Source organism: Pezoporus flaviventris, unplaced genomic scaffold, assembly GCF_033815535.1.
Source record: "Pezoporus flaviventris isolate CSIRO_AGI_PZ_B2104156 unplaced genomic scaffold, CSIRO_AGI_Pfla_v1 ptg000044l, whole genome shotgun sequence".
Taxonomy (NCBI): domain Eukaryota; kingdom Metazoa; phylum Chordata; class Aves; order Psittaciformes; family Psittacidae; genus Pezoporus; species Pezoporus flaviventris.
In genome coordinates, this window is record NW_026892592.1 from 271,894 (window position 1) to 298,986 (window position 27,093).

The window sequence follows — 27,093 nt, forward strand, 5'->3', positions numbered from 1 at the left end:
CTATGGGATCCTCCAGTGTCTCTGGCATTGCCTCCAGGTGAGCTGGGAAGCTGCCCTTCAGCCCAGCCCACCCCAAAGCCCATTGCCCCATCCAGCAAGTCTGTTTTAAGGGCCCTGACAGAAGCAGTTGCTGTTCTGGGAAGTGGAGAGCCCTGGAGCAGCTGGCTGTGATGGCTGGGGTGTGCAGTACAGGATGGGCTGCACCCCTTAGCTCAGGAGTACCTGAACCCTTAGGGGCCACTGTGCCCTATAGCACTCCTGTGCTTTGTGGTACACCACTGAGGATTTGGGGGTGCCATGGTGAGCATTTGAAGGTGCAGTGGTGGGTAGCCTGGTAGTGCTGTGGTGGGGATTTGGGGGTACAATGGGGCTGCAATTGTGAGGATTCAAAGATGGAGTGGTGGGAACTTGGGGATGAAGTGGGGGGGAGACTGTGGGTGTTATATGAGGGTGGTGATTTGAAGGTGCCACAGTGGGAATTGAAGACACAATGGTGGGGATTTGGGGGCACAGTGATGGGGATGGGGGATGCAATATTGGGAATTTGAGGGTGCAGTGGTGAGGACTTGAAGGTGCAATGGTGAGGACTTGGGGGTGAAATGGTGGGGATCTGAGGGTGCAGTGGTGGGGATTCGGGGGTGCAATGGTGGCAATTAGGGGTGCAGCTGTGATGCTTTGGGTTTCGGCAGCACCATGCAAGTCAGGAGGTTACCCCTTTCCTCATCAGCTCCATCAGGATGCTGACATCCCCATGTCCCCCCCAAAAAATCTCTCCCTTCCCATGGGGCTCTGCTGAGTCCCCTGTGCTGTTTTCTGGGAGCAGCACAGCCTGTGGGATGCTGGCAGCAGCTCCTGGCCCCCATGTCACCTTGTTTTCCATGGGCATGCTCACTTTGTTAGATAAGCTGCTCCCCCATAAGCATGTGGGGTTTGCACCTGCCTGCTCACTTCCAACTCATTGCATGAACTTGGGGTGCATTTCGGGGTGGGGTGGTGAGCAAGAGTGAAGATCTTGCTTGTCTTGCTGGTTGTTCCTCCTTCCAGGGGGATTTGGGGATCTGCTCTCCTTGCTCCCATCCCTGTATCCCCATCTAACATGCGTTGCTGTTGTTCTCAGGCATGAGCCATGAGCTGAAGTTGTCATCCCTAGGAATGCTCTCCACCACCACCTGCACCACTGCCACCATCAGCCCCCTCACCCTATCGCCTCTCAATGGCTCCATCATCACCAGTGGCAGCCCTGCAGCCAGCAGCACTTTGTCCCTCCAGGCAGCACCTTCTTCCAGTTTTGCTGCTGCTCTCTACAAGCTCGCCAAGCAAGCCGAGGAGCCCAGAGGTAGGGGATGAGGATGGGGACTGGGGGGATGCTGAGTATCACTGCCTCTTCCCACTGCTGCCACCCAGGAGCCAGCGGATGGTATTTCCCCCCCATTTTCCAGCTAATGTCTTTCCCCAGCATCATGTCTCAAGGGGGTGGTTTAGAAACTGAATTTAGCCGGAGTAATCCAAATGCTGTATCGCTCTTCATACCCTGGGAGAAAGCCTGGGAGAGCATGGCGTGGGGGGACCTGTCCCTCCCTGCCTCTCCAGCCCTGCTATCTCCTGCTATGCTTTACTGCAATGTTGTTTTTTTCCCTGGAGGCTCCTCAAATCTGTTCCTTCCCCAGTTGAATTTCCCAGCTGAACAGCAAGTTTTGGCATCCTCAGGAGGTCCCCAGCCCTCATCACCCTGTGATGGCCTGGCTGCAGTGTCCTCCATCACATATCCCCCCTGCTTGGATGTGGGGTGCAGCTCTCAACAGGGGGTGTCAGATGCTGCTTACCCCAAGGTCCATGCTGCTGCAGACAGTATGTCCTGTGGGAATTGCAAGGGCTGTCCCACATGCACAGGAGGAGGCAAACTGGCCCTGGGCTGCAAAGTGTTTCACTAGGAGACTCCTGGCATCATCAGTTTGCAATAAAATAGTATTTATCCCTGGTGTTGCCATTGGTGGGTGCTCCCTGTTGGGTCACTGCCCATGGCGCAGGCACTTTGGGACCTGGGGAGGATGCCCAACCCTTTGCAAGGGTTTTTTTTCAAGATACTTTTTGGAAGACCCTTTCTGCAAACAGCATCTGCAAGACCCTCCTCACAGCCCCTCCATCAGATGTGAAATGTCCCAGCACAGCCATGACCCAAAGCCTCTGGCATCGGCTGCTCCCAAGGAAGCCCATGGGAAAGCCAGGTCCCTGTGATGCCATCGGGACCCAGTCTTAGTGATGCTTCATCCTGGTTGGGAGCTCCTGGTTCTCCCTGGCTGCTTCCTCCAAAGCCCATCTGCTTTCTTTGGGGTGGTCAGTTGTGTTTAGGGAATTACTTTGCCTTTTCTTCCCCCCACACCCCACAGCTCATGTCCCCTCCACTCTGCTCAGCCCATCCAAAAGGACATCAGCAGGTTTTGGCATGGATTTCATGGTGCTGGAGGGAAACAGCTGTGTTCCCTTTGGATTTCCCCTTAATGACTTGCCCATCTAGGTGCCCAAAGTGGCTCATCCTGGAGGTTTTTAATAGGCGTGTGTGCGTGTTGGGAAGGGTGTTTCTTTCCATGCCGTGGTTTTTAGCCTCAGGAAATTAATTGCTTTGCCCTCAAATTCTCACCCCACTTCCCTTCCCACAATGGGAGATGCTCTGCTGTGGCAGATGCAGCTGGTGGGGTGATGACAAATGGGACCACTCAGCTTTTATACTGGCTTTATGAACTGGCTAGGACATCTGTAGGGATGTCCTGCTCCCCCAGAACATCCCCAGCTGCGGGGGCTCATTGTGACCAATTCCATCCCAGCAAAGCCCCAAGAAGCCACAGAAGCCATCCCCTGTCTCAGAGCTCCTGCCTCATTCTATCCCAGGCTGGCAGCAGGGTGGGTTTTATTCCTTCCCATCTTCCTTTCTCCTCCTCCCCCCCCCCCCCCCCCCCCCCCAGGGTCTCAGCTGTTAATTAGGTTTGCCTGTCAGCCTGATCTGCAAATCTCTATCACCAAGTGGGAGGTCAGAAAACAAAGGTGACACCATCACACTATGCCTCTTGGCATCTCCAGTCCAGATTAGTTTCATTGACTAACTCCTGGCTGAATACCACCAGTTAATTATAAGGATCACAAACCCTCCTGTTTAAAGCCACATAGTGAGAATTAAGTGAAGTAAGACTTTAGCTTCATTAATTGCCGGGCTCATTGTAATGGTATTGATTGTATTGATTGTTAATGCTATCACATGGTGAGTAATTGCTTCCCAGCTCAGAGGGGATTAGACTGCTAATTGTTGTTGGCCTTGCCCTGACAAGATAGACTTCAGTGGGTATCAAATCTGTATCGGTGATCTTTGTCACAGGCAGCCTTTCTCTTGTCCCAAGTCACTGCTCTTGAAATGAAAGTGATTCAGAGCAACTCGGGAATAATTAATAAGGCAGGACAGCCAGCAGCGGGCTGCTCCAATTAGTCTCTCTGCTCTGCTGGTGCTGGGGGTTGAGTGGCAAGGAGCATGTGGGGCTTTTGGAGGGGGTTGGAGATGGGTTGCAGGCTTGCAGGGCAAGGAGCCAGCTTGCACACTCAGGGGAGCTGACTTATCATAGAATCACAGAATGGTTTGGGTTGGAAGGGACCTTAAAGCTCATCCAGTTCCAAACCCCTGCCATGGGCAGGGACACTTTCCACTAGACCAGGATGCTCAAAGCTCCGTCCAACCTGGCCTTGAACACTCCCAGGGATGGAGCATTCACAAATTCCTTGGGCAAAGACTTGCACACTTGAAGGGCAAGGAGACACCTTGTACACTATGGGGAGCTGGCATACGTGATTGCAGGGTAAGGAGCTGGCTTGCACATTCAGAGGAGCCAGCTTGCATGCCTGGGGTAGACAAGGCCCCTCTCAGTGCCAGATTCAGTGCAGGAATGGGGAGCATCCTCATCTCTCAGATGACATCCTCCAGTGACCACAGGCCACCCCTTGGTGGCCAGTAGCTGGTCCCTGCCGGAATGTGGAAAACTTTCACTTGGCCCTGCTGGTGGGAGCAGGGTTTTGGGGGATAGGAGCCCCCCAAGCTGTCCAGCTGGGTTTTAGGACTGGCCCATGTGCTGTATGCCCTAGTTCACGTTGAATTTGTATTCCTGCTCCAGCTCTGCTCTCCACTTTAATTCCATTTTTATGTTTTCCCTTGGAAATACGGCCAGCATTCCCAGGGTAGGTATAATTTAAAATACAGATGTATTATGCAAATAAAGCCAAAGCTTTGGCCAAGAGTTATGGCAAATGACTTCTTCCTTCATCCCAGCATCTCTGAGTGCCCTGGTACAGAAGCACATGGCAACTTTCATAGCTGGATTAAGGAGTCTGCAGGTTTGGCTGGAAAAGGTACAGCTGCCCAGGGTTAGCATCACATCAGTGCTGCTTGTGACAAGGCAAGCAGCACAGGCAGGGCTTCCTGCACCCATGAAGGGCTTTACAGGAGACAGTCCCTATTAGATGAGAGCTGAGGGTGCCCATCCCACAGTGTGGGATAAAGCTTTTTAGCACTGATGGAAACCTCCCTTAGGACAGGGATCCCTGGGGATGGGAGGATGGGGGTCCAGCCTTGGGGGCTGGAGGGATGCTGACCACCTGTGTGCATCCCTATGCCTGGTCTCTGCAGTGGGGCATTCCACCAGGAATGGCTTCAGCTTGTTTGGAAGGTTGTTTTAGTTGGTCAATGGCTGCCTTTTACCCTCACTTATGTTAATTTTTAATTTAATTCCAGGGTCCTCAATAAGCAGCGAGTCATCCCCAGTCTCCTCACCAGCCACCAACCACAGCTCTCCTGCCAGTACACCCAAGTGTGGCCTCACGGGCCCCATCATCGTGCCCTCATGGGGGCACAGAGTGCCCAGCACACCACCTGTTGTCACCTTTGCCCTCACAAAGACAGTCAGTGGGGTCTGGAGGAGCAAGGACAGACAGGTATGGATGGATGTGTTTGGGGGGTGCCCAGTCCTCCCAAAGGATGGAGGGTGTGGGATGCCATGCACAGCACTGATAGTGCCAACCGTGGTCCAAAGTGCCAGGATCTGCACTGCCATGGGGCTGCCCCCGTTTTGTCCCTTCTCCCCTCCATCTTCCCCAGGCTGCCATCTGGAGGGAAGGAGCATGAGGAAGAGGGGCAGAGGGAGAGTGGCTAATTAAGAAGCATCATTAGTGGTTCTCCTCTCCTCCACACACTACAAGCAGACTCCCAGGGGGGTATGCCACTTGGAAAGACTAATTAAACCACAAAGCAGAGAGGTGATGGGAGGGGATGAGAAATGCCAAAGGTGGGGGAGAAAAATTGAATGATGATCCCCGGGCACTTGGGGGAGTGTGTGTGGGGGTGTCCAGGTGCTCCCCATCACCATGTCCCCCCTGTGTCACCTCTTCCAGAGTGATCCCGCAGCATGGGGTTTAACAGGGGTTATTGTCTGGCAGACCCTCTGTCGTGGTTTAAACCCAGTCAGGTAACTTGTTCACTCACTCCCAGTGAGTGGTGCCGAGCTGACAACAGTCGAGGTCCGTGTCCCCCCCTACCGGGGTTCTCCCCTTCCCCACTCCCGGAGGAATGGGGAGGAGGATCGAAAAAGTGCAACTCCCACGGGTTGAGACAAGAACAGTCCAGCAACCAATGTACACAAATCACCACCGCTACTATCAACTACAACAAGGGAAAATAACAAGGAAGAGAATATGATACCACCGGCCAAGAAAACGAGTTCCACCCGGAAGCCCGTGTCCTTCCGGGTAACTCCCAGTCACCCCCCACCCCGGCCATGACGTGCTGTGGTATGGAATAACTCCTTGGCTAGCCTGGGTCAGGTGTCCTGTCTCTGCTTCCTCCTGGCTTCCCCTCCTCCCTGGCAGAGCATGAGCCTCACAAAGTCCTTGGTCAGGGTAAACATCACTTAGCAACAACTGAAAACATCGACTTCACCAACACTGTTCTCAGGCTGGAAGTCAAAACACAGCACTGCACCAGCTACCACAAAGGAAAAAAACATGACTGCTACTGCTGAACCCAGGATATTATCCACCCCTTATTCCATACCATTCACATCGTGCTCAGATCCCACATTTTCAATACACCATCGCTCTCCCATATATATACATCCATATACATACAGACCAAGAGGAAAAGATCATTTTCTTAGAGCATGGACCAATCCCTATAATGCTACCGAGTCCACTCGGTCCATGATGTTCAAAGTTCATTCTCTGTTGGGATGATGGCTGGAGGGAAGTCAGGGCCAGTCGCTGGTGACCTGGAGACATCTAGTTGATGGGCTATAAAAGTATTACACAGCAGGCAACAGCATACAATTGAGTTCACTGGCTGTTTTCCCCTAAAATCAAATCCCCTTGAGGTATACATCGGACTTCCCCATCTTCCCGCATTACCCACCAAGTATATCCAGGTCCCTGAGCAAAAGCAATCCCACGAGTGGGTTTGCCTTTACCTGAAGCAGGAATTACCCAGACTGTCTTCCCCAGCAAATTCTTCATATGCACCACGGGAACTTTGTCCCCCTCTACAATATGTAAAAGTTCTGACTGGGCTGGGCCGGCCCTGTTGGCAGATCCTCTGGTGTTGACCAACCAGGTGGCCTTTGGTAAGTGTGTATCCCAATGCTTGAAAGTTCCCCCACCCATTGCTCTCAGTGTAGTTTTTAACAGCCCATTGTACCGTTCGATTTTCCCAGAGGCTGGTGCATGGTAGGGGATGTGATATACCCACTCAATGCCATGCTCTTTGGCCCAAATATCTATAAGGTTATTCCGGAAATGAGTCCCATTGTCTGACTCAATTCTCTCTGGGGGGCCGTGTCACCACAAAATCTGTTTCTCAAGGCCGAGGATAGTGTTCCGGGCAGTGGCATGGGGCACAGCATGTGTTTCCAGCCACCCGGTGGTTGCTTCCACCATGGTAAGCACATGGCGCTTGCCTTGGCGGGTTGGTGGCAGTGTGATATAGTCAATCTGCCAGGCCTCCCCATATTTATACTTCAACCATCATCCTCCGTACCAAAGAGGCTTTAACTGCTTGGCTTGTTTAATTGCAGCACATGTTTCACACTCATGAATAACCTGGGCAATAGTGTCCATTGTTAAGTCCACCCCTCGATCACGGGCCCATCTATATGTTGCATCTCTGCCCTGATGGCCTGAAGTGTCATGGGCCCACCGGGCCAAAAATAATTCACCTTTATGTTGCCAATCTAAGTCCATCTGAGCCACTTCAATCTTAGCCGCTTTATCCACTTGTTGGTTGTTCTGGTGTTCCTCAGTGGCCCGACTCTCGGGTACATGGGCATCTACATGACGTACCTTCTAGTTCGTGACCATCGGCCCCATTGTCCCAGCATCGGAGTAACCAGGTGATGATGTGCTCCCCTGGTTGACGGGTAAAATCTTTTCGCATATTCCGCAGCTGGGTTGAGGTCCGAGGTCGAGAAGTTACCTCTTCTTCTTCTTCTTCGTCATGTGATGATGACTCCTGATCAGATTCTGGACCGGGTGGTGAATTCATTGGTTCTTCATCTCGCTTCACCCTTTTTGCCTCCTTTTTGCTTGTTCTCTTGTGTACAGGGGCAACCGATATTGGTACGAAGTGGTCCTCTGGTTTGGCTGCAGTGATTATCACTGTGGTTTGAGTAGCAACTGTACTTGTTGCTGGGGGTGGTGTAGCTACTGTGCTTGGAGCTGGGGTAACCGCACTCTCTGTTGCAGTTGAAGTTTGAGCAGCTGCTGTACTTGCCACTGGGGTAGCTGCTCTGTTCATTGAGGCCAAAGTTTGAGTAGCGACTGTACTTGTCGCTGGGGTTGGTGCAGCTGCTGTGCTTGGAGCTGGGGTAACCGCGCTGTCTGTTGCAGTTGAAGTTTGAGCAGCTGCTGTACTTGCCGCTGGGGTAGCTGCGCAGTTCATTGCAGCCAAAGTTTGAGTAGCGACTGTTGCTTTGCCCTCAGATCCGCCGACATTCTTTTCCTTTTGAAGGTGCTGAATAGTGTTGAACAAGGCCCTGTAAGCATTGGCCTAGCCCCAGTACGTTGCTATGATTTGTCCATCTCTGGTATGGCCAGAATGACCACACACCTCATTTAAGTGTTTTACTAATTCTTCTGGATTTTGCAGTTGTTCGGTAGTGAAATTCCAAAGTACTGGAGGGGCCCACTGACCTAGATACTTGCCCATACTATCCCACACACCCTGCCACTCATGGCTGTCCAGCCTCAGGGAAAATCTCTCGGTCCTCCTACATCGTCGTTTGACCCCAGACAAGACCCAAACCTGACTCTGCTTAACTCTTGAAATCAGTCGTGGGCAAAACACCCTCTGTATGCGTGTTAGCATGGTGATTCCCATCACCATCAGCAAACAAGTCTCAACAGCATTAAAATGCCATTCAAAAAATTCAAAACTCTCAAATGTAAATGGTCTGGGGGGACGACTGGGAGGGTAAAAGGATGTCTCCTTCACAGGTTGAGGACCTGAGAAGGAGAAAAAAGATGTGTAATTGCTAAGCACCTCCATCATATACCTCCCAAAGTATAAAGGTGGTGACCACACTGGGAACATAAACCAGATCAGTTTCATGATTAATGATTCGATTGTATTACAAGTCATTACCATAAAGTACAATGGGACAAAAACCTTAGCCCAAGCCCCACACTTGAAAAACACTAATACAGCAAATACCAGATGGACGTAAGATACAATATACTGAAACTGTGAGATCAAGAGGAACAACCTTGAGAGCCAATAAATCAGCATTGTGACGAGTGACTATCAATTCAGTCAGATCTGTTCTTATCTCAACCCCTCGTGCCCCACTTTGGGCGCCAAAAAGAACTGTCATGGTTTAAACCCAGTCAGGTAACTTGTTCACTCACTCCCAGTGAGTGGTGCCGAGCTGACAACAATCGAGGTCCGTGTGTCCCCCCCCACCGGGGTTCTCCCCTTCCCCACTCCCGGAGGAATGGGGAGGAGGATCGAAAAATTGCAACTCCCACGGGTTGAGACAAGAACAGTCCAGCAACCAATGTACACAAATCACCACCGCAACTATCAACTACAACAATGATAAGGGAAAATAACAAGGGAAGAGAATACGATACCACCGGCCAAGAAAACGAGTTCCACCCGGAAGCCCCATGTCCTTCCGGGTAACTCCCAGTCACCCCCCACCCCGGCCATGATGTGCTGTGGTATGGAATACCTCCCTGGCTAGCCCGAGTCAGGCGCCCCATCTCTGCTTCCTCCCGGCTTCCCCTCCTCCCTGGCAGAGCATGAGCCTCACAAAGTCCTTGGTCAGGGTAAACATCACTTAGCAACAACTGAAAACATCGACTTCACCAACACTGTTCTCAGGCTGGAAGTCAAAACACAGCACTGCACCAGCTAGCACAAAGGAAAAAAAAACATGACTGCTACTGCTGAACCCAGGACACCCTTGCTGCAGCATGATGCCCTGAGACAGGGAGGTAATTAGAGCAGAACATGGCACACACAAGCCTTAATGCAGGTGGCAGAGGTGGAGGGGAGGCGGGAATGACAGCACCCTTTGTGACAGCTGTGTTGACCTTGGGACTGTCCCCAAAAGCTGGGGATATGTGACCTGCCCCAGGACCGGGTCTGCATGGTGGCAGGGGATGCTGGGGTCTGCTGCCTTCCTCCTGCTATAGCCGCTAAACAGAGAAGATTAAATGAAAAATAATCACTTTTGAACTCAGCCTTGCCTTGCTGGAGGTCACCCCCCTAGTTGCTAGACCCTGTGGGGTTCCTTGTCACCCTGAGTGGTTCTCCCCTTGCCAGAGCATCCCTCCCCAGCCTGAGTGGGCTTCCAGGAGGGAATGAGCTTCATCCTGGTGCTACCTAAGGGGAGCTGATGGAAAGTGGATGAGGCCCCATGGGGGAGGCTGGGATGCCAGGCTGAGCTCTGGTTTATGGCCATTATCAAAGGCCTGCTGGATTTCCACTGGCTGTGTCTGTATCCTCCCTGGATAATGGAATAGGTAACTCATCAGCACTGCCCTGGCTTCAGCACCCTCTCTCCTGCTGGTGCCCCTAGCATAGCCCCCCAGACCCTCACTCTTTCCAGCCCACCCTTGGACAGCCTGGGTGCAGGAGGATGCTCCAGCAGATGCACCCTCCTGCAGGTACTGGTACAAGTTGGGGACCTCATGGGCATGCTGAGAACCCATTGAGGGTTTTGGGGTGGGGAGACAGCAGGGGAACCCCCTCATCACTTGTGGGCTCCAAGCCATCCCCTAACATCTGTCTCGGTTTTTCTGTCTCTTTGCCTTCCAGCAAGAAGCAGGGTCTTGAGGCAGCAGCAGCCGTGAGTGCCTCATCTCAGAGCCCTCTCTCTCTCAGGAGAAAGTGGGGAGCCCCACTGTCTCCTTCCATCTCCTGGGGACACCCTACTCCTTTGGGCTGGCCCCCAGCTCTGTGGTCCAGGACTCACGCTTCCTGCCTCTCAAGTGAGTCCAGTGGCAATGGATGAGGAGGGGGTCTCAGGATGCAGGTGTCTCCTGCAAGGTCTTGTCTTATCAAGCGTCCTGGGGAGGTGACAGCCCTATGGGGGACAGGCTGTGATGGTGACCATCTCCCTGCTCCCCCAGCCTGCAGAGGTCAGTCCACCATGTGGTGTCTCCAAGTGTAGTCACTGAGGATTACCTGTGCAGCTTCCATCCCTACCACACTGCTGAGGGCCTCCACATGTCCTCCCTACCCCCCCTGGCCTGGACCCGGCTGCTGCTGCTGCTTACTACCAACCCAGCTACCTGACACATCACCCCTTCCTGCACCCCTCCTTCAGGTGGGTATCACTAGGGAATGCCGGAGCCTTGAGGGCTGGGAAGGTTGGAGCCTGATCTGGGGAGAACAGTTGGGCTGCATTTGAGGGTGTTCTGGGGCTCTCTAAAACCATCTTCTGGCAAAAGGCAGTCCCCATCCAGCCTGGTGGGGGGAAATTAGGGGATTCTTCCTCGCCCTGAGGAGCACATCCTGCTGAGCATCCCTGTCTCCCCAGGATGGACAAGTCATATTGCCTGTCAGCACTGCGGTCCCCCTTCTACCCACTGCCAGCGCTGGGCTCACTGTCACCCCTGCATCCCTCAGCTGTGCACCTGCACCTCTCTGGGGTATGGTATCCAGCTGAGCTCTCTCACTACTCTCTCTCCGTCCTGCAATCCGAGCGCATCTCCAGCCTCGCCACAGAGAGGTACAGGAGGGATAATGGCTGAGGCAGGGGATGGACAAGGCACTTGGGATGCTAACATCCATCCGAGGGATGTTTGGGGTTGGGATTTTCTTGTTTGGCTTTTCTTTGCAGGCTGCAAATGGATGAGGACCTGTGGCAGAGGGCGTGGGAGAAGGAGTGGAAGCAAGAAGCTGACTGTGAACGGGAGAAGGAGTGTGAATGGGAGCGGAAATGTGAGAAGGAGCTGGAGCTAAAGCGGGAGAAGGAGCATGAACAGGAGCTGGAGAGGCAGTGAGAGCATGCCCAGGAGAAGGAGCTGAGCATGGTGAAAGCCATGGAAGGGCTCTTCCTCCCAGTGGCTGAGCTGCAGGGACACCCAGCTGAGGAGCAGGGCAAGCCGGTGGAGCTGCTGGAACCTGTCAGACCAGGTATAACACCCCCATGAGTGACACGGGGGGATGCCATTTTTGGCACAGCTTGCCAAGGTCCCTTTTCCCCTCCAGATGGCAAAGCCAAGGGGGTCAGTGGCCCTGGGAGGTGGCTGGGGATGGAGCTGGGCTGCTATCTCACTTTGCCAAAAGCCCAGCTGCCGCGGCTCTCAGGCAGGCAGCACAGTGCTGGTGCCATCTGAGTTGGTCTGGTGTTGATATGCACCCAGTGCCGTGCATGTCTGGCAGCTGGTATGGCAGCAAGCAGGCAGCTCCCCAGTGCTGTGCAGGCAAGGACTGCTGGGCTCTGGCTGGTGGCTGCCCTATGTCTCTGGGTGCCTCCTGCCCATATTAATGCTTGGGGGAGGCTCTGCATCCCCCCAAAATACCCTGATAACCAACAAGGTAGTTCCCCCTTTCCATGCCCTGACTCTCCAGCATCCCCTTTCCAACCCAGAGAAACTCGAGGATTCAGTGCTGCTGATGCCAAAGCCCATCCAGCACCCACTGCCGGCCTCCCACCACACCATGCCCAGCCTCATCCCCAACCACAGTGTGTTCCCGCTGCCAGGGAGCAGCACAGCCACAGCACTGCTCATCCACTGCACCAACGAGGAGGAAAATTGGCTGGTGCGGCAGCTCCGGCTGCAGCAGGAGAAGGAAGATCGGCAAGCCCAAGTCTCAGAGTTTTGGCAACAAGTGCTGGAGCAGCACCTTGACATGGGGCATGCCCCAAGCCAGTCCAAGTCTGTGCATCACCCTGAGCAACCCAGGTAGGGATGCTGCCAGGCCTATTTCGGGGATAGTGCTTTCCCCCAAAACGTAGCTGTATTTTCCCACCTCACAGCCATCCTTGCTGTAATATCTATAAGGGTTTTCCACCATCGCCCCATGGCTGTGTCTGCCCCATTAGCCAGCTCTGCCCCCTTGTCGTGGTTTAAACCCAGTCAGGTAACTCGTTCGCTCACTTCCCCCCCTTTCTTGCCCTCCCCCTGCTCTCGGAGGGACGGAGAGGAGAATCAAAAGAATGCAACTCCCACGGGTTGAGATAAGAACAGTTTAGTAACTAAGGTATAACACACATCACTACTGCTACCACCAATGATAATAATGATAAAGGAAATAACAAGGGAACAGAATACAACACCTCACCACCCGCTGACCGATAACTCGCTCCCCAAGCCCGACCAAGCTCCGACCGATACCTCCTCCAACCCTGCAGTCTCCCAGCCCTTCCGGCTAACTCCCAGTTACATCCTGGGCATGACGTGCTGTGGTATGGAATAGCTCTTTGGTCAGTTTGGGTCAGGTGTCCTGTCTCTGCTTCCTCCTGGCTTCCTCTCCTCCCTGGCGGAGCATGAGGCTCACAAAGTCCTTGGCCAAACCAAAACATCTCTATCAGCTCTGTTCCCGAGCCGAAAGTCAAAACACAGCACTGCACCAACTACCAAGAAGGAGAAAAATGACTGCTACAGCTGAACCCAGGACATTATCCACCCCTTATTCCATACCATTCACGTCATGCTCAGATCCCACATTTTCAATATACCATCACTCTTATCTAGGTGCACTCTTATCGTAGTGCATGGACCAGTCCCTATAAAGCTGCTGCGTCCATCTGGTACATGTCAGGCTCCATCTCTTGTAACAGTCTTCCAGAGCAGGAGAGACTGTGTGCAGTGTTCACACTCGTGAATAACCTGGGCAATAGTGTCCATTGTTAAGTCCACCCCTCGATCATGAGTCCATCTCTATGTTGCATCTCTGCTCTGATGGCCTGAAGTGCCATGGGCCCACCAGGATTAAAATAATTCACTGTCCCCTTAAGCAGTTTCTGCAGCTTGTTGCTGGGGACTCCATACAGCTGCCTTCCATCTCCGACGCTTCCAAAGCACTGGAGGGGCCCAGTGGACTAGATACTTGCCCATACTGTCCCACACACCCTGCCACTCATGACTCTCCAGCCTTGGGGAAAATCTCTTGGTCCCCCTATATTGTTGTCTAACCCCAGACAAGACCCAAACCTGACTCTGCTTAACTTTTGAGATCAGACAAAATGGTGGTGGGTAGAAAACAGTCTGTGTGTGTGCCAACATGCTGATCCCCATCACAATCAGCAGGCAGGTCCCAAGGGTACCCAAAGGCCATTCAGAGCCTTCAGAACTCTCAAACGATGCTGCTGTGCTTGTCACTGGGGCTGGTGTAGCTGCTGTGCTTGCCGGCTCTCCCACCACCAGCTTCTCTTTTCCTGAGTCCAGCTCTTCCTCCTCTGCCTTGCTGGGAAATGCTGCGTGGTCTCCTGCATCCTCCTGGGGCTCGGCGGGTGGCTGCCGGGGAATGCTCTCGGCCGTCGCGGGGATGGGCTCCTCCGCGGGGCTCGGCTCCTCCGCGGGGCTCTGCTCTTCCGCGGGGCTCGGCTCCTCCGCCGCCTTATCCCGCTGCTCGGCAGCCGCTTCCTTCTGCTCCTCGACCGCCCCGACCTCCTCCACCGGCAGCCGTCCCCTGGCGGCCTCCGGCCCCGCTCCCGCCGCCGCTTGGTCCTCGGGGCCGCTCTCCCGGGCCGCTTCAGCAGCCGCCGGCTCCCGGGGCCGCTCCCCATCAGTTCCCCGCAGCCTCACGAAGACGGAGAGTAGGGTGAGGACCAGGACGGTGAAGAGCAGCCGGACGGCCAGGTACAAGTCCACGGCCACGTCCGTCCCGCCCTGCTGCTGGAGCCCACCCGTATTACAAGCCATTGCCATAAAGCACAGTGAGACAAGAACCTTAGCCCAGGCCCCACACTTGATAAACACTATCACAGCAAATACCGGCTCTACGTAAGTTACAACGGTCTGAAGCTGTGAGATCAAGAAGAACAACTCTGATACCCAATAAATCAGCATTGTGACGAATGACTATTAATCCAGTCAAATCTGTCGTTATCTCAACCCTTCGTGCCCCACGTTGGGCGCCAAAAAAGAACTGTCGTGGTTTAAACCCAGTCAGGTAACTCGTTCGCTCACTTCCCCCCCTTTCTTGCCCTCCCCCTGCTCTCGGAGGGATGGAGAGGAGAATCAAAAGAATGCAACTCCCACGGGTTGAGATAAGAACAGTTTAGTAACTAAGGTATAACACACATCACTACTGCTACCACCAATGATAATAATGATAAAGGAAATAACAAGGGAACAGAATACAACACCTCACCACCCGCTGACCGATAACTCGCTCCCCAAGCCCGACCAAGCTCCGACCGATACCTCCTCCAACCCTGCAGTCTCCCAGCCCTTCCGGCTAACTCCCAGTTACATCCTGGGCATGACGTGCTGTGGTATGGAATAGCTCTTTGGTCAGTTTGGGTCAGGTGTCCTGTCTCTGCTTCCTCCCAGCTTCCTCTCCTCCCTGGCGGAGCATGAGGCTCACAAAGTCCTTGGCCAAACCAAAACGTCGCTATCAGCTCTGTTCCCGAGCCGAAAGTCAAAACACAGCACTGCACCAACTACCAAGAAGGAGAAAAATGACTGCTACTGCTGAACCCAGGACACCCCTCCATTAGGTATCCAGCATCCATAGCTGTGTCCCTTGCTCCTCGCGCATCCCCGTGAGCAGAAGCCACCGTGCTTGGCTGGTGCCAGCAGGTCCCTGCCGCACAGTGCCAGCCAGGCCAGCTGTCGTGGCAGTACCAGGCATTGCTGGTGCCTAACATCTGCACGGCGGCAGGCAGTGAGCCTGGGAGGTGGCCACAGGCACCCAGCACCACTAATTGCAGTTCCCCCCTGTGCAGTGGATCCAGGCAGTGGGATGCCCCATTTTGGGGGGCACCTGCCTTGAACCCAGGTGGTACTGGGGGGCAGAGCAATGTGGCTACACTCCCTGGTTGACAGGGCCTTGCTCACCCCTGTTGCTGGACAACACCTGAAGTGGTCTGGGCTTGTCCAGCCAGCTCTGCTGCCGGCTCCTTTTGTTATTTTTTGATATCCAGGGGATTAGTGTGGCTCGTGGAGGATGATGAGTGGATCATAGGGTAGCACAAAGGTGACTGCCTGCCGCAGGCTCCCTTCCCCATCCGCTCCTCCCACCTCAAACTGGAGATGAGAGAGTAAGGTCACCCTGAAAAACCTGCAGACGGGGTTACTGCATCCTCATTCCCATCCTGGGGCTGATCAGGACCAGTTCCGGTAGGGATGGCAATGAAATCTACCACCCAAGTCTTGGAAGGCAGATACAGGGACTGTGAGAATGAAGACCTTGGGCCCACTGTAGGAGAGGAACTGGTTCGAGACCATCTTAAAAATCTGAATGTGCACAAGTCCATGGGTCCTGATGAAATCCATCCGTGGGTCCTGAAGGAGCTGGCAAATGAAGTTGCTAAGCCACTGTCCATCATATTTGAGAAATCATGGCAGTCAGGTGAAGTTCCTGATGACAGGAAAAAGGGAAATATAACCCCCATTTTCAAGAAGGGGAAAATGAATGACTCAGGGAATTACAGACCAGTCAGTCTCACCTCTGTGCCTGGCAAAATCTTGGAGCAGATTCTCCTGGAAGGCATGCTAAGGCACATGGAAAACAACAAGGTGCTTGGTGACAGCCATCATGGCTTCACTAAGGGGAAATCCTGCCTGACCAATTTGATGGCTTTCTATGATGGGGCTACAGAACTGATGGACCGGGGTAGAGCAGTTGATGTCATCTACCTGGACTTGTGTAAAGCGTTCAACGCTGTCCTGCATGACATCCTTGTCTCTAAATTGGAGAGACATCAATTTGATGGATGGACCACTCAATGGATAAAGAACTGGCTGGATGGCTGCACACAAAGAGTTGTGGTCAATGGCTCAATGTCCGGCTGCAGACCAGTAACAAGTGGCGTCCCTCAGGGATCGGTGTTGGGACTGGTCTTGTTTAACATCTTCATCGCTGACATGGACAGTGGGATTGAGTGCGCCCTTAGCAAGTTTGCCGATGACACCAAGCTGTGTGGTTTGGTTGCTACACTGGAGGGAAGGAATGCCATCCAGAGGGACCTTGACATGCTTGGGAGGTGGGCTGATGCCAACCTCATGAAGTTTAACCATGCCTAGTGCAAGGTCCTAAACCTGGGTCAGAGCAATCCCAGGCACAGCTACAGGTTGGGCAAAGAAGTGATTCAGAGCAGCCCTGCGGAGAAGGGCTTGGGGGTGTTGTTTGATGAGAAAATGAACATGAGCCAGCAGTGTGTGCTAACAGCCCAGCAAGCCAACCATATCCTGGGCTGCATCAAAAGGAGTGTTACCAGCAGGTCAAAGGAGGTGATCCTGCCATTTTAGTCTGCTCTTGTGAGACCTCACCTGGAGTATTGTGCACAGTTCTGGTGTCCTCAACATAGAAAGGACATGAAACTGTTGGAACAAGTCCAGAGAAGTGCCACAAGGATGATCAGGGGACTGGAGCACCTCCCGTATGAAGACAGGCTGAGAAAGTTGGGGCTGTTCAGCCTGGAGAAGAGAAGGCTGCTTGGAGACCTCATAGCAGCCTTCCATTATCTGAAGGGGGCCTATAGGGATGGTGGAGAGGGACTCCTCATTAGGGACTGTAGTGATAGGACAAGGAGTAAAGGGTTCATATTAAACAGGGGAAGTTTAGACTGGATATAAGGAGGAAATTCTTTCCTTTTAGGGTGGTGAGGCACTGGAATAGGTTTCCCAGGGAGGTTTTTAATGCTCCATCCCTGGCAGTGTTCAAGACCAGGTTGGACGAGGCCTTGGGTGATATGGGTTAGTGTGAGGTGTCCCTTCCCATGGCAGGGGGGTTGGAACTAGATGATCTTAAGGTCCTTTCCAACCCTAACTATTCTATGACTCTATGATTCTGTGACATGATGCCGGCGTGGTGGATGGCAGTGTGGAGCTGATCCCACTGCTCTATGCACAGAGGTTCAGGGTGATGGAGCATAAAAGTGTTAAATGCATAGTTTGGGCACATGAAAAAGTTATTCTGCTAATGAGCTGGCTCCATCCCTGGCTATTGGAGGAGGGTTGCACCAGGGTTCTGTCCTTGCTGCAGTGAAAGCAGGGCTGTGCCAGGCCTGGTGGCTCTCTTGTACCCATGGTGGACAGGTGGGGGGGTCGATCCTGCGGTCCCTTGCCTGGTGAGGATGCAGCCACTTCCCTACTCAACCCACCCAGCTATAACTCTTTCCCTCATCCCTCAGGGCAGTGGCACAGAAGGGGACGTTTATGGCAGATTCACATGCACAAACCCCTTTGGATGGCCCTGTCACGTTTCTCCCCCAAAAGTATCCCAGTGTTGGTGTGTGGCTGGCTCTCCAGCAGCAGTGCCAGCCCCTCACATCTCTAGTTCTCTCCTCTCCCCACAGGTCAGGATCAAGTCACCATGAGCTGAGCAGCCAGGAGCCGGGGCAGCACTTTGGCAGGCCCCCACCGCTCATCTCCCCCAAGTCCCAGCACCCCTCATCACCACATCCCTCTGGAACCCCATCTTACTGATGGAGAACCCACCTGATCCCCCTCTGTGCCTCCCCAAGCCCCACACCCTCCATGGCCACCTGGCCCCCTTTGAGCCCAGCTGTCAGGGCATCCCGCTGGTGAAGGTGGAGATCGTCTTCTGCCCTGAGAAGCTGGAGAAGTCAGCAAAGAAGAGGGATGCTCTGGAGAAACACCCTCCAGGATGGGAGCCCAGTGCCCCAGAGCATGGGAGCTTCACCCATGCCCCCTTTCTAGCTGAGCTGGAGAAGTCCATGCAGAGCATCCTGAGCCAGTGAAGACCCCCAGCCACCCCCTTCGCTGATGCCACCAAACCCAGCTCACCCTACCAACACCCCCCCCAGCCCCTTGCCCAGGACCCCATGTATTGTTGCAGAATGGCTCCAAGAGCAAGGCCATGGATCCTTAGAGGCCTTGTGCGAGCAAAGCAAAGTGTAGGCCTCGCATGTAACCAGAAACCAGATGTGGGAGGAGAATGTAAATAAGGCCGTATAGAACTAACCAATGCTGTTGTGACTAGTAGGCATAATTAACACCACGAGGATATAAGCCATGTGCGACATGAATAAAGTAGAAGCTTGCTTATCACTCATATTGGGTTGGCATGTCTTGCTTCTCCTCGCCGTCGGCAAATGGCGCCAGAACAGGGACCCCAATAATTGGGACTAAAAGCCGGGAACGGCGCGTGCGAGTGGCACCTGTGGCAGCGGCCGGGGAGCGTGGGCAGTGCTACTGCGGTGTTGTGTCTGACCCGGGTGCTTGGATTGGCCGAAAGGAGTCTGCCGCTGGGGAGAGCCAGATACAGCTGCACGGGGGGACGATCCGGTAACGGACAATCCGGAAACCGAGGTTACAGGACAATCCAGAAGAGGACGATCTGGAACGGGGAACAGGCTGGCTGAAGAAAATGGACCGAGAGGTAGCCCTTGATTTATTACAGCGCTTTTTACAAAAGCAGGGAGTTAAGCCTGAGATGCTAAAGCAGCTAGCAGGTCTAGTGGCTGTAGGGAAGGCTAAGGGATATTTTGTAGATCCTAATACAGTTTTTGAGGAGAGTGAGTGGCGAAAGTTTGGTGATGAACTATTTGACTCAGTGCTTAATGATGATAAAACGGCAAAGAAACTCGGTAAGCCTTGGAGAGAAGTAATAAATTGTATAAAAAAAAATATAAGGCGGAAAAGAAAATTGCCGCTGTAGCAACGGAGAAACTAGGGACAGACGTCCCCTGTCGGTTGAAGCCGGGGGAAGATTACAATTCGTTTCCCCCAACTCGTGGGGCGCTCCCAGTGCTTGGAGCACAGGGTTTTCCCCCCCCCACCTTCTTTTTCCCCTCCTCCTTCTTCATCAGAAGGTGCAGCGGAGGAGGTGCAACTGTCTGCTCCCCTGCCACCACAGTTGAGTTTCGAAAAGCAGAGGGATTCCGATAGTAGGGACTTTGAAAAGGACAGAGAAAGTATATTAGAAGGGATAGGCACGATGAATGTGGAGGAAGCTGAAAGGAAGAGGGTGGTGCCTCAGCACCGGATCGATTGGGGCGCCATTTTGAAGCACGCAGTAGAAAATAGAGATTATGCGCTAGCAGGAGATTTGGAGGAACTGCGAGCCTTTCCAGTCCAGTATGAACCAGATGGACTGGGAGGAGCACAGGGAACCCATTATGCCCTAGATTGGAAATTTTTAACTCAGTTACGGAGTACGGTGAATGAGTCAGGATTGCATGGTGAGCCCACTAAACAGATGTTAGGTTATATATGGAGCGGTACGGTTTCATGCCCTGAAGACATTAAGGGAATAATTAGGATGATCATGACACAAGCACAGCAGTTATTGTGGCAGGCACATTGGCAGCAGCTCTGTGATAGGTCATCTAATCTGCCCAGAGGTCAGCATGACCCGCTGTTTGGTGTCACAATGGAACAACTGATGGGAACTGGGCGGTTTGCTACTATAGACATTCAAGTACAAATGGGGCCAGACGTTTGCCTGGAATCCATGCATACTGCCAGGGAAGCCATTCAGAGGGTGCGCACGGCGCCCCCTACCCCCTCGTACATGTCCATTAAACAAGGGAAAGATGAACCATTTGCTGATTTTGTGGATAGAGTAACTACAGCCATCAACACAGCGGATACTCCAGAGTATATGAAGGATCCGCTGTTGCGCCAGTGTGTCATGGAAAATAGCAATGTCTACACAAAAGGTATCTTAGTTGCCCTACCCGCAGATGCCACCATAGAACTTATGTTAGAACACATGAGCAGGGTGCCCGTAGGAGCTCAGGCACTACTTGTAGAAACTGTCAAAGTGATAGGAAAAGAGATAGCTCAAGCACAGAGGGAGGCAGCTCAGGCACACATACAGGCTTTTGCAGCGCTGGGTCCTCTCTGGTCCAACAATACAGTGCCGGCCCAACAAAGACGTGAAGGGAAGCCGCTTCGTTGTTTCCGATGTGGTGATGGAGGACATATGAAACGAAACTGCAGAAAGACTGTGTGGTGCTCTAATTGTCAGCGAGACAACCACAGCACAGAAGCCTGCAGCCGTTCGGGAAACGGACAGAGGAGCGCGAATGGCCGCCGCGCGCAGATAACAATTGCGGCCCCCGTTCAGGCCGCCGCCCAGTGGCCAGCGCCAACTGCGACATCACCAGCTGGGAGCTGCGGCCCGCAGCCGGCCTACGTCCCGCCACTAGAGGGAGCTTCGGCTTGGACCTGACAACCGCAATAGATGCGACCCTCATTGATCAACGGCCGTGTAAGATCCCCACCGCTGTACAGGGACCGCTAATAACCAATGGACAGACCCATGGAGAGTTGCTGCTTGGGCGATCCTCCAGTGGACTGAAGGGTCTGTTTGTTTTACCTGGACTGATTGATGCAGACTTTACTGGAGAAATTTGCATTGTAGCTCAAACGTCATTTCCTCCGATTCATATCCCTGAGGGGAGCAAAATTGCCCAGCTTGTCCCCTTGCCACAATTAACTGCTGCAATGCAAGATATTGGCCCACTGGCCAAGCATGGGTCTCAAGGATTTGGCTCCATGGGAGGCCTTATTATGTTAACTGTCCCAATGACCACCAGACCCGTAGTGGACTCCACATGGTCTCGAGGGAATCAGCGCCTAAACCTACCAGCATTACTGGACACTGGAGCCGACATCACCATAATAAACACTGACAAGTGGCCACACTGGTGGCCGTGCCACCCTACTTTTGGCTGGGTTGAAGGCATTGGCGGTACTGCTTCTGTGCAGCGCAGCTCTGACTTAATACAGGTGGCCGTCGATGGTCAGGTTGCCTCCATCTATGCAACCATCATGCCATTGCTGAATGGGGTCAATGCCCTAATCGGCTGAGATGTGCTAGACCAGTTGGGACTTGTGCTGACTAACCAACATTTTTAGGAGCGGTCGCTGCTCAATGGACTTTCCCAATCCAGCTCACATGGACTACTAACACCCCAGTGTGGGTCGAGCAGTGGCCGCTGAAAAAGGAATGTCTAGAGCAAGCGCAAATTTTAGTGCAGGAACAACTACAGCAGGGACATCTACGACCTTCTATGAGTCCTTGGAATTTGCCGATTTTTGTCATAAAAAAGAAATCAGGAAAATATAGATTGCTACAGGATGTGAGAGCTGTCAATGCACAGATACAAGCAATGGGTGCCTTACAACCAGGATTGCCCAACCCTGCTATGCTCCCTGAGGGTTGGCACCTGCTGATTATTGATCTCAAAGACTGCTTTTTCACAATTAAGCTGCATCCAGTGGATACCGCATGATTTGCCTTTACCTTGCCAACACCAAATAAAGCGGCACCTTTTTGCCGCTTTGAATGGACTGTACTGCCACAGGGCATGAAAAATAGCCCTGCCCTGTGTCAACTGTTTGTGGCCAATGCGCTTCAGCCCCTTCACCGGATATGGCCAGGGACATTAATTTACCACTATATGGACAATATTTTATTCGCCCAAAATAAACCCTTCACTACGGACCAAGAGACACTATTGGAGCAGCAACTGAGCAGGCAAGGACTCGTTATCGTGGCTGAAAAAATTCAGTGCGGCCCTGCTTGGAAATATTTAGGCTGGCATATTACGGAGGGCCAAGTATGACCGCAAAAACTGCAACTTCACATTCAAATATCAACCTTGCATGATGCGCAGCACTTACTTGGAGATATCCAATGGCTACGTCCCGTCGTGGGCATTTCAAACGATGACATTGACACCTTGAGACCCCTTTTGCAAGGTACCGACCCAGCACGGCCAGTGCGACCCACGTCGGAACAGCGGCTAACCATTCAGCACATTAGCACACAAATCGCACAGCGATGGTTTGACCGTTGGGACCCAGACCTTCCCATAGATCTTACAATACTACAAGGCCCTAAGCAACTTTTAGGTGCACTGACACAGTGCAAAAAGAAAAAGGGGGAGGAGGTGAAGATATTGGAATGGCTTTTTACCGCTATCCGACCCAAAACTACTATTCAACAGAAAATTGAAAATTTAGCAGAGTTGGTTCAACAGGGTCGTATGAGGGTGTTACAGCTAACGGCCCAGGAACCTGGAACCATCTACTTGCCGATAAAACGGCGGGATCTTGAGTGGTATCTCCAGCATTCACAGGCGTTACAAGCCAGCCTGCTATCTCAGGCTGTGGAGCTCAAGGTAGAACAGCTGCAAACCACCACCCTGCGCTGGATCAGCCAGAAAGAATGGATCAAGATACCAAAAAGGAGTGAGCGTCTGCTGGCCAATGCAGTAATGGTTTTTACAGACACCGGAAAGAAGTCTCGGAATGCTGCAGCAACCTGGATGCAGGATGAAAAATGGCACCAACAGATATTAGCCGCGGAAGCAGAGGACTCACTGCAAACTTTAGAACTGGCAGTGGTCGCTTGGAACTTTCTGAACTGGCATCACACAGAACTAAATGTAATCTCTTATTCTATGTATGTCACAGGTGTGGTTCAGCGCACTGAGGATGCTCGACTCAGAGAATGTCAAAACCGGCGGTTGTTTGACCTGCTGCGTCAGCTGCAGGCGGCCATTCACCAGCGGGAGTGTGTTTATGCCATCATTCACATACGGAGTCATAAATGGTTGCAGGGATTGGGGGAAGGCAATGATAGAGCAGATCAATTAGTTTCCATTGCTGCACCTCTGAGCGACTTTGTAAAGGCCAGGGAGGCCCACAACACCTTTCACCAGAATGCCAAGGGACTATTCTGCCAATTTAAGATCACAATGGAAGAAGCGAGAGGCACTGTTAGGGCCTGCCCCAGCTGTAGCCATCATGGGCCAGGACTGGGGATTGGGGTGAACCCTCGGGGCTTAGGCCCTTGTGAATTGTGGCAGATGGATGTCACCCATGTGCAGCAGTTTGGGCGCCTAAAGTATGTACACGTCACAATTGACACATATAGCAGATTCCTATGGGCTACATCCCAGTCAGGAGAAAAGGGTTCCCATGTAGTACGCCATCTAACAAGCTGCTTTGCTGTCATGAGAGTACCTCAGCAAATAAAAACGGACAATGGGCCTGCCTATGTAAGTGAGAGAATGCGCCAATTTTGTCAACAATGGGGAGTCAAACACGTGACTGGCATTCCCCATTCACCAACGGGACAGGCAATAGTTGAGCGGGCAAATCAGACCCTGAAACGGTACCTTGAAAAGTTCAGTGACATCCATGACATGCAAGAAAGACTGTCCAAGGCATTGTTTGTTTTAAATTACTTGTGCGTTTTTGCAGATCAGGACTCTCCCCCTGCACAAGTGCACGGCCGAGTCACAGCATCAGAGTCTAAGGCACCCATGATGGTCATGTACCGTGATCCCTGCATGGGCCTGTGGCAGGGCCTGGCAGAAGTGAAGTATATGGGGCGAGGTTATATGTGTGTGCTTACATCCACAGGTACACAATGGGTCCCTGCGAAGTGGACTAAAACAGTGTCTTTCTCTTCCCCTGCTGCTCCTGATAGTAATGAAGACACCAGAAACGGCCAGTTATCTGTCTCCACAGCCCAAGACCAACGTATGGGTGACAATGGCTAATCTTACGGGACAGAATGTCATTTGCCTCGCCTCATCTTCCCCTGGAAACCCGTTTTCAACCTGTTTAGTTGGTGTTCCTATAGATGACTGGCCCTGCCCGTCCACCATACCTGTGTGTAGTGCTACCGACCTCAACAGCACAACAGATAATTGGGATGCTTGGGTACCCTATTTGCCTATTGCCCCAAACGAGCCTCAAGAGTTACAGTTATTAGGGGCCGTGTGAATGGATGCTTGTGTGACATTTAGTTGGACAAGCACCCAAGCCAAGGTAAATGGTACCGCGACAAATGTAAATTCTAGCCTTTTAGTTTATAGGAATGCTAGCATGTGGTGCAAGTATGCTTCCCACAACACTTCCTGATCTACCAATCACCCCCTGAAGTTGCCCAGTGGAGTGTTTTTGATCTGTGGCGATCGAGCCTGGCCTGGTATTCCCTCCAAAATAAAAGGGGGACCTTGTTCCATTGGAAGGCTGACACTGTTGACCCCCAACACCTCAATGATTCTTGATATGTCTCGACAGCACCATTTAAGGCGCTTAAAATGCTTTGTACATAGCTTTACTGCTTGTCGTGGTTTAAACCCAGTCAGGTAACTCGTTCACTCACCTCCCCCCCCTTTCTTGCCCTCCCCCTGCTCCCGGAGGGACGGAGAGGAGAATTGAAAAGAATGCAACTCCCACGGGTTGAGATAAGAACAGTTTAGTAACTAAGGTATAACACAAATCACTACTGCTACCACCAATTATAATAATGATAAAGGAAATAACAAGGGAATACAACACCTCACCACCAGCCGACCAATAACTTGCCCCCCCCCAGCCCGACCAAGCTCCGACCGATACCTCCTCCAACCCTGCAGTCTCCCAGCCCTTCCGGCTAACTCCCAGTTACATCCTGGGCATGACGTGCTGTGGTATGGAATACCTCTTTGGTCAGTTTGGGTCAGGTGTCCTGTCTCTGCTTCCTCCCAGCTTCCCCTCCTCCCTGGCAGAGCATGAGGCTCACAAAGTCCTTGGCCAAACCAAAACATCTCTATCAGCTCTGTTCCCGAGCCGAAAGTCAAAACACTGCACTACACCAGCTACCAAGAAGGAGAAACATGACTGCTGCTGCTGAACCCAGGACACTGCTGATTGTAGATCTGATGTAAAATCTTGGTCGCCTGACACTGTTATAGCAGCTTCTTTTCTCACGCCAGGTGTGGCTTCGGCCGGGGCCTTGGCTCAGTTAAACAAGCTAGGTTGCTGGCTTGCTAAGCAGACAAAGGCTACATCGAAGGCAATTTCTGATTTGTTGTTTGATGCTGACTCTGTGAGACATGCAACACTGCAGAACAGAGCCGCTATAGACTTTTTGTTGTCGGCACAGGGACATGGATGTGAAGAGTTTGATGGAATGTGTTGTATGAATCTTTCTGATCATTCTAATTCGATACATGCACAGCTGAAAACCCTGGCTCAGCTTAGCCAGCAATTGCAAGTGAGCAATGACCTAGGAATAACTAAATGGTTGTCCTCATGGGGCATTGCGAGTTGGCTTAAAACACTGCTATTTGAAGGATTGCACTTATGTATCATTGTTCTTTTAATCATTGTAGTTGTTAGACTTGCTTATGGTTGTTTAATGAAACAAGTGAACAGAATGACCAACATTTTGCTCGCACAAAAGAAAAAAGGGGGAATTGTTGCATAATGGCTCCAAGAGCAAGGCCATGGATCCTTAGAGGCCTTGTGCGAGCAAAGCAAAGTGAGCAAAGGCCTCACAGGTAACCGGAAAACGGATGTGGGAGGAGAATGTAAATGAGGCCGTTTAGAACTAACCAATGCTGTTGTGACTAGTAGGCATAATTAACACCACGAGGATATAAGCGATGTGCGACACAAATAAAGTAGAAGCTTGCTTATCACTCATATTGGGTCGGCGTGTCTTGCTTCTCCTCGCCATCGGCAATGTATATCTATGACGAGTTCATGCAGCAGCACCGCAGGCTGGTCAGCAAACCAGACCTGGAGGAGCGCTGGCGGCAGGAGGCCCAAGAGAAAGGTGAGGTACTGGAGGATTGGCACCGTGGCAAGGACACACACACACCCCACCACTGGCACCAGGACCTAGTGGTGGTGGGGCAGCCGGTGGATCTCCTGGGAATGCCGTCAGCCTGTGATACAAATGCTCCTGCAAGCTGAGCAGCTCAGTAAATCCTCCACTCTAAACATGCCGAATTAATAAATGATGAACTGAGGCTAATAAGCGGACATCATTAAATATTAATGGGACTGCACGACCAGGGATAAGAACAGCAGTGAGGAGAAGATGGAGGGCTTGGGGGGACTCAGCTGCAGTCTCGCCCCTGCTATGCCCCATTAACCTGTCTATTGAGCCCCTGGCAGTCATCCCAAAGCCATGCTGGGTGGGGACACAAGGGTGGGGGATGCCCTCCAGGGTCCCACAGCCGGTAGAGGTGCGACAGGGCTCTGTTGAGTTACACCTCTTGCCCTGCTGGGACCCACATTGGATCCCCCACTGCCCCCCCAGCATCTCGCATTACTGCACCCATCTCCATCAGGGTCCCAGTGTGTTCCCCAGGGTCCCAGCAGATTCCCTGGGGTCCCAGTAGGTCCCCATGGTCTCCCCAGTCTCACACACAGCCTCTCCCTGTCCTCAGGTTACTACTACAACCTGGACAACTCTTGCGACGACAGTGAAGAGGAGGAATTGCGGGCACATTTCCACTGCATGGCCGAGCAGCCCCTGCTGAAGCTGGGTACATCCTCTGAGGCACTGTTGGCACTCACTGTCCCCTGTCCCACTCTGTCCCCTTGGGACCAGCTCCCAGTGTTGCAGAGTAGTCACTGTTCCCAGCCAGCTGCAGTGGCACCAGAGGGTTAGGAATGAGGATGAGG

General features: G+C 52.5%; 1 pseudogene; it reads left to right on the forward strand.

The window, feature by feature from the left end:
• The first annotated feature begins 1,119 nt into the window (after positions 1–1,119).
• LOC133276319 (genetic suppressor element 1-like) lies at positions 1,120–27,039 on the forward strand (annotated as a pseudogene).
• The last annotated feature ends 54 nt before the right edge of the window (positions 27,040–27,093 follow it).